Consider the following 8942-nt stretch of genomic DNA (forward strand, 5'->3'; position numbering starts at 1 on the left):
ATATCCTCATACTCAAAGTATTCTTCCAGTTCATTTATCCAATCGATCAACTCATCTGGTTTCAGATTTCCAAAAAATACACCCACTTCAATTGTGGGTCTTTTCCAAAACTTAGTAATGGCCCTAAAAAGTCTTTCGTCTGCATGATTTAGAACTTCCCCGTCAAATTCCCCTTCTGGTTCCATTACTTCTTCTTCATTGTCATCCTCACTGTCGTCACCTGTGACAACATTTGCTCCTCTACGAAGCTCCTCTTGCAATGCCTGTACCTGCCTTTGGAGGGCTCTAACCTCCTCAAGATTAATAGCTCTGGCCCTTTCACCACGCTCTCTTCATGGAGGCATCTTCTAACTCGAACCCACAACCACACAGTCCTGGTGCAAACTGCCTCACAATTGGCGCTCTGTCTACACACTCAGGAAAATTGGATCTGATACCACTTGATGGGGACACAACCCAAGAACAGAATGGAAACAACAAAAAAGGGGAATTTTTATTAACTGGGAAAAATAAGCTAGTACAAATAGTACAGAGAAAATAAACTTCAAAACATGCCCTAAGGGCTTACAATAGCATAAATCTGGAGATAATTTCTCCTTTCAGTACCTCCTCTCAAACTCCACTTCGAACTGCCTTTTACAATACCAGAAATATCCTTAAATAGACCCCAGAGGGTTAAGGACTAGGAGTACATTCTAGAAAGTTCTAGTAGGCATCCACCGACCAAATAGAAGGTTCCAGAAGCTGTGTTAGAAGTCGGTGCAAATTTAGAAGAATCCAGAAATAGTAACCGAACTTTCGGGAGGCATAACTTTTGAACCGTAGCTCCGATTGACAAACCGTTTAGATTTTTGGAAAGCTCTCAAAGCGCTCTATAGCCCTATGGACAAGCTTTGCTCGTCCCCCATTTTTTTGACCCTTTTCAAGGTCATTTAATGCCTCTAACTTGACTTTGAAGCAATTTTAGGAGGTCTCCAAAACTCAAAAAATTGCAATAACTTTCAAACTGTGGGGCCTTTTGACTTTATTCTTTTATTGGAATGCTCTAAATTACAATTACATTCATCTAGCCAATTTACGCCTTCTAGGTCACCAAAATGATGGCCCAATTACATGCTCCTATTTTTTTGGGATTTTCAAACACACTGATAGTGGAACTGTGAGAGTTGGAACCTTTATTTGACTCAAATGGGTATCCAAAAATGAAAACACATGAAACAGAAACTAAGTCTAAGTACATTTTTTTGGGTGACACAGGATTGCCCTTAGACCTCTAGATGCTCCTGCATCACCTCAATAAGTTATTACAATTAAATTCCACATGCTACAATATGCTTTAAAACTTCCAAAATAAATCCCATCACAAAGTTGGCTTCCAATGAACATATTACATGTTACACTTTAGTGACTTCCACAAAATGAGCTTCAATGTCTTCTACCACAACATAGCATCATGAACATCTCTTCAAGCCCAACCTAACATCGGTTAACTTCATTCCATCTCTCTTAAGAAATACAACTAAATTACCAATAAATTATTTCATGCAAATTGGCATGCAACCTGTCCTCATTAAATCAATTGTAACTCATATGAATCTTCATATTGACATTAGATAATATTGATGTAGCATTTTAATACATCAATGAACACTAATAATCTCGCATAGCTTAACTCTGCATACCCAAACCTTATTAGTCAAATCTTCCTCTATGATGTATTGAAACTCTATCTGATGCATTCTAGAATACATATATGTTGACATCAATGATAAACAAAGTCATGAATGCAACATGGAAGAAACCAATCTAAGTTCTAACCACTTAACAATCTCTCAATAATATCACCCTTTGGTATATACTCAAAATTCTTTCCAATATGAAAACATTGCAAAGAGGGAGGATGATTATGTTAGTATTTGATGAATGACTAGAAGGCATAATCCAATAGGGGAAGAACTAAATTGTTGAATATAAGAAAATTAATGATAAATTTATTGCAACTACTAGGGATTTAGATTCATGAACATTGGTCTAGGAGAAAGAAGAAATTAAATGGCTAAATGTAGTAATATATGTTAATATATTTTAGAAATATGGTGTAGCCATGTTCCTAATTGAGAATTCCCTCAAGATGGTGGATGATAATATACTTTAAATATGCAAGAAAAATATGGAGTGGCACAATTCAATACTTCAGTAGGGGAAAGTTGAATATTCGAAGTTTGATAAAAAGAACTTAGTAAACTCACCCAATGTTTGATGGATGAACTTGGGTGAAATATTGTGTCATAAATTGATGAAAATAACATGATTTAAAAAGACAAGAATGCTGGACTCTATTTTAGATGAGGGAATAAATCAAGAAATATAAGAAGAAAATATGCTAATGATTGAGAATTTTTCAAAAATTTCATAGATAGAGGCCCTACTTTATGTGTTTCTAATATAATCACCTACCCAAATGGTGAAGATCAAAGTGATTAAGTGGGAGAAGGGCGTGTGGAGGTAGAGAATGACCCATGTAAATATTTTAAACATCCGAGCTATTCATAAGTTTACAAGTTTGTACAAAGAATAAAAGGTTACATAGGCCACACCAGTGCATATAACCCACTCCACATAATCATGGGAAAATTCCCAAAAATAAATGTCTTATTGTATAGATGATCTAATTTGATAGAACATTTTGGGTGTAGTTTTTGATATGCAGTTGGGGAAGTTAGCTAAATTGATCTAGTTTGGTTTATCCTTCTTGGAAACTCTTGTTAATTATGAAACTCCAATAATTTCATTTGATGGTGTTGTAAAAGACTAATATATAGCCGATCATGAGATTGACATGGGGTTTTGATAATTTTGAACAAAAAATTATTATGTGCTTATCTTTTTATGTTGTTTGAAGTCATTTTTATGTCTTTGAATGAAAAGTAATAGTATTTTAAGCTAGATTCTAAATCTATATGTTTGAAAGTGTATGAATTAAGGATTTATATGTGGATCTTATTCTAATCAATTAATAATTTTGTAATTTAGATTGAAAAATAGTGTTTTTGACATGCTTTCTTGTCTTTAATTGTGATTATTGAGGAAAATTTTGATGAGCATCACAAAAGATCTATGAGTCTTAGTAAGAAAATTAATTCAACTTTAATTATTATGCATGTTTTGGATCCCTATATGTTGATATGGTGGATATCAATTAAATAGATTTGTACTTTATGGTTAAATTTATATGACTTAAATTCAAATCTATTCACTGAAAATCTATTTTACGGCTCATATGTACCTATATAAAATTTGGAGGGGAATCCTTCATGGTTCACCCAACTATTGCTAGAGTGACCACTTGGGTTACGGGACTTCCCCTAAAGTCAGGATTTATTTTATGTTCCAGGAACCACACCACTAGTCCAGTATATATAAGAAAAACCATCGTTGTTCTCCATAGTGCTAGAGTAAATGGTTGTAGGAATGTCCAAGCATGGTTGGCTTCCTTCTTTATGGTAGTGGGAGCCACCATTACTAAACCTATTTTTGTATATGGTTGCGTGAAAGCCACAAATTTACTTCGATTTGCAGTAATAGTAACATCACCCACAACTACATCATACTTCTACCAAAGCCAAGAAAAGAAAAATTATGTTTGAATAGTGATTGGTAATTCTCTAATGCTCTTCAAAATGACATCTAGAAGAGGTAGAGAAGGTTAGAAGCTCAATTCTCAATTTAATCATGGTGAATGGTATATGATCAATTCTTAATTTAAATTATATGTTGCATAATATAAGATCCATTACATATTGCAAAAGGTGATATTAAAATCTCAACATATAACTAGGAACTAAACTCTAAATCATGATAGGAGCTAAACTTTAAATGGTGATTTTAATAGTCTAAATATGATTAAGTTTTGAATTACTAGAATCTCTTGTATTTTTGAAATATTTAAGATTGAAAGAAAAACACACCTTGCAGTACACTTGCATGATGAGATCTTCATAGGAGTAATTTTTTGAATAATTATTGCCCTCAGGGTATGGAATGAGATCATACATCAATTGAGGGTCAACAATTCCCACAACTACCTAAAACACATCAATGGAGAACCCAGTGATGATAGGTGTCTGACTTGTTGGATCCAATGACACACTAACAAGTTCCTCCCAACCAGATTTTCTAGGAACTGCAATCCTTAGTCTAGTTGGTATTGCCCAACCATGAGGGACTATGGAAAACCCACCTGGCCAAATCACATCTTGAAGCCCTTCATCACAAAAAGATGGCATTTTGAAGAATTTTGATGAATTATGTTGGAAATGATTGAAATGATCATAAGAACAATTGTTGGAATAATTTATGGAATTGGTAAAGAATGTCCTCAATCATTGTTTTGTCATTGATGTCAAACTTGCTACTTGCAGGGATGACAATTGCTTTAGTGATCCAAATACTATCAATTAGTTGATTTTCAAGGTGGAGGCAATCAATAAGATGTAACCAAAACACCTAGAGAAAGGTTGAAGTTATGATGTAGTAATGAAGTACAAGGATCAGTTAAGCCATTGATGGAATAGTGTATTGGATGACATACTAAAAGATACGAAGAATAAGCACACTGAAACATATCAAAAGATCTAAGGTTTTAGCTAAGCAAGTTCAAGTGTCGAGCAAGTTCAAGTGCCGAGCAAGTTCAAGTGCCGAGCAAGTTCAAATGCCGAGCAAGTTCAAGTGTCGATCTGGTATAGGTGTTGAGTAACACAGAGGTGCTGAGCACCAATAACTCAAAAATGTCGAGTTGTTGCAAGTTCAAGTGCCAAGAAAAACCAAGTGCCGAGCTGGTATAGGTGCTGAGTAACACAGAGGTGCTGAGCACCGATAACTCAATAATGCCGAGTTGCTGCATTATTTAGGAAATCAAAGATTCGCCAGATCTAAGCTGACAAAAGTTGTTATCTAAAAATCTGTGAATTAAAAGGAAGATAAGAATGATGAGTTAGTGGAATAGAATACCATGCAGAACATTTTTAAGATACAACTAGCGAAGTTTCAAGAAAAAAACAAGATATGGGGTAGATACATTGTATCCTCCCTAATTCATTTTGAAACCCTAAAATTAGAGAGGGAGAATTGAGCGGTAAAAGAAAATCAAACTTGTATATAAGAAGACATAAGTTAATGAAAAAAGAGAGAGAAGAAGTGTAGAATAGAGGAGGATACTGTGAAACAGAGCCATAGTCAAGCATAAAAGCATGAAATACTGAAGAATGTGCTAAGGAGAAGAAAGAACAGAAACTCTATTTAATAGATGACCTCAAGGATGATTGCATTGGCAAAATGAGTAGGAAGACTCAAGGAGATGAAGCTTGAGAGGGAGACAAGCAGTCAGAGCTGAAGTGATTGAAGCCAAGCATAAGGATTGAATTGAAAGAGTGATCTGAAATCTACAAAGTATGTTGTAAGTCATGTCAGATCAAAAGACCATTATCATTACTTTCTAGCAATTGTAATAGTATGATAAATCCTATGGACTTAGGTTGGTTTAACAGCCATTAGATAAATCCTTTAACAGGGTGATATTCCAAAGTGGATGTCCTAAAGACCTTTAACCAGGCACATTCCTAACAGTTTGGTGAAATCCTCTAACAAGGTCACATTTAATAGTGTGTTATAAGCCTTTAACAGGGCAGGCTTTTAATAGGGCATCACTTCAGAAGAGTGAGAATCAAGTAGCATGTTACCAGTGGTTTTTCCCAAATTGGGTTTCCACGTAAATCATTGTGTCATGTGTTGATCTTGAATGTTTTATCTTTGCATGTTGATTTACAGTAATTTTATTATATGAATGATTTAAATTTGAACATATGAAAAGGGTATTAATAGGGCATTTGGACCTTGAATAACTGATTCACCCCACCCCCCCCCCCCCGCCCCCTCTCAGTTATTCTAAAGAATTCTAACAAATTAAATGGCCAATACCCAACTATTTCATAGCTTTTTCCACAACATTCACTATCTCGTAACCACACCCATGCATTTCCCCATCATGGAGCTTAACACATCCACTTAAACCATCAAAATTTGTTAAGATGATATCATGTATAAGTTTTCTTCCTTCTTGGAATACCTTGATTGTAGAATATGCAATTGGTCATAGACTAGTTGAAGCTGTCACAAAAATTAAACTTGCATTCATTTCCATCTTTCCAATTGCTTGAGCTATCATAAGCACTGTATTATAAGCCAATAAACCATATGAATTCAACTCAATATTTTTTGGGTTGGGGTTGTCATGTATAAATTGTCGTTCCCACCTTTGAGTGAAATCCTTCAACTTTTTATAATTCGGGATATGGATTTTAATCCCAACGAGGCCTTGCATCGATGAGATTGTAGAAGAATTTAGTGTATAATCCCAAAGTCTAGTAAATCCTTGGGTTGTGATCCACACATAACTAGAATCCATCATTCCCATTTCTCGGGCCTCCATGAATATATTCATGGCTAGAGAAAAAGGTGCGTGAACAACATAAACTCTTAGTTCTATTTCCTTGAGTTTATGAAGCTCTTCCCTTATTTTTGGTCTATGTGTAGTTGAAGGAATAATTGAGGTATATGCAATTTTAGAGTCAAGATCTCGAAGAACATCAAGAAATGAGGGCATGGCTACTAAACCAAAGTAATCATCTGAGTAAAGAACTGCCATGCTTCTCCAACCATAATGCATAATCAAGTTGCAGTATTTTTCATTTGAATGGTATGAGTGTTTTCCATATGAACAAAATATGGAAATTTATGATGGGAGTGGGTAGGGCCTGTGATGGAGAGTGAGAGAACTGGAACTTTGGTTGCCTCTCCAAGATCTGATAAAAAAGGTTGGGTTTTGGATGATTCTGCTTCTATCAATGCCACTACTTCATTTTTGGTTAGAAGATTAATAGCTACATTCAACCATAAAAATATGCAACATTTATAGAACTAGACATGTGTTTGAATGGAAATAAAATCAGAAATATTGGAAAAAAAAAAGAACATATGAAATCATAACTTTAAATTTCATATATAATCAATGTCCACTTCAAGAATATTAGAAATAAAAATCAATAGGTGGCAACAATAGTAGAAGAATGGGAAGGGGTGAAGGGCGACCTAAACCCTAGTTTACCCTATACACTAGAGTATGTATGAGAGGACCCTAACCCAAACCTATGTCATCAATATTTTTATGATTCATCAAAATAAGTTAAAAATATTACAAGAACAATTAAGAAAAATTTAGAGTTTTAAAAACTTACATGAACATTTATTTTATTTATTATGTACATACATAAAATTATTTTTGTTATACATTTTTTTTAAATAACTATGTTTTGGACATTTTATGACTTATTTATTATATATGTACATAAAATTATTTTTGTAATACATTTTTTTTAAATAACTATGTTTTGGACATTTTATGACTAAAGAATTGAAATGACTCGTAAAATACATATCATTGAATTCTATGACTAAAATTTAGATAGAGAAGTATTAACCCACTAGTCTTAAAATCTATAATAGAAAGATTAATAAAAATGTAATGACATATCAAATATGACCTCTCTTTAAAAATTTGCAAGGTCTTATTCAATGAAAAACTACCACAAAGTTCAAAGAAAACTCTCTCAATTAAAGATTTATTGTTTGACTATTAATAATTTTCAACATTATTTAAACTATAATTCAATTAAATATTTTGTTAATTTTTCTTATTAATTATAGAGAACACTTAAACTAATGACTAGGAGACGATTTCCACAAGTCAAATTGTGATATCGCTATAGGTCAATGAGTTTGACTCTAAAACTACACTATTAAAGCATGATAGCAATATCCGAATACTTAGACTACTAATAAGATGAAACAAAACTCTTTCAATAAAAGATTTTATCATTTCCTTATTAAAAATTATGAACATCATTTGAAATAGAAAGGAGATCAAATAAAATATAAATTCAATCAAACATTTCAGTGTTTCACTATTAGTGGTTAGTCTATATCTAACTGTAAAAAAGAAAAACCAATAACTTGAAAAATAAAATATTTATATGAATCAAAGAGAAATGAAGAATCTTCTAAGATGTCATATATAAATTATGATGCATGAAAATAATTTATACATTAATACATCCAAAAGTCTGAATAACCATTCTTAAATCAAAATACTTGCAAAAGTGCATTCAAGTGGTGTTTTGCCTCTTTCAAGAGAAGAAGCAATTCAATGCCATTGAGTATTTGAGATTCATTCACATCATCTACCGCTAACTTCATGGTAGTTCTTGCTATCTTTCTTCACCATGAAGTTAGCTTCAATCTCTAAACTTGCAGCCATGAAAAGGCAAGCAACTGTAAATATTTGCACTCTTTTCATCTCCACTCCCTCTCTCTTTTTTAAGAGAATTCTATTGATTTGGATTGCACTCTTGTTGATCATATCCATCTATATATATCCATTCAAACTCCTTGAGAATCTTATCTTTGTGAAGGAAATGGAAATATCTTGGAAATTTACGTAAAGTTGACTCTAATGATAAAAAATTGGTATTATTTTCAGCAACTAGAATAATTTATCTACAATGAAAATGAAGTAGAAATTGTGTTGAAGTAACCAAATGTTGCAGCCAATGATTTACACATAGTCATAATGCATAATTTCTCTTTGCTTTCCTACTTCAGTTTTAAAATCTCTAAGGACACATCTGGAAGGGATTTTGAGAAATTTTTACAATATGAGATGCTGCCATGGGTAACACAACAAAATGGGTTGCAGTAAAATAAGAAGAAAATGATTGGAAGTAAACAGCTGATTGTTTTTCCTTTTATTCTGTATGTGTGGCACTTGTAAAGTTTGCAAACCACCCATACACTTGGAGAAGTCCTACTATATGGTCACATGACATATT

General features: G+C 33.3%; 1 pseudogene; it reads right to left on the minus strand.

The window, feature by feature from the left end:
• Positions 1 to 3319: 3319 nt before the first annotated feature.
• LOC149559527 (glutamate receptor 2.7-like) lies at positions 3320 to 8410 on the minus strand (annotated as a pseudogene).
• Between the last annotated feature and the right edge of the window lie 532 nt (positions 8411 to 8942).

Source organism: Cupressus sempervirens, chromosome 5 (assembly GCF_028749045.1).
Source record: "Cupressus sempervirens isolate cs-2001-9-10 chromosome 5, ASM2874904v1, whole genome shotgun sequence".
NCBI classification, from domain to species: domain Eukaryota; kingdom Viridiplantae; phylum Streptophyta; class Pinopsida; order Cupressales; family Cupressaceae; genus Cupressus; species Cupressus sempervirens.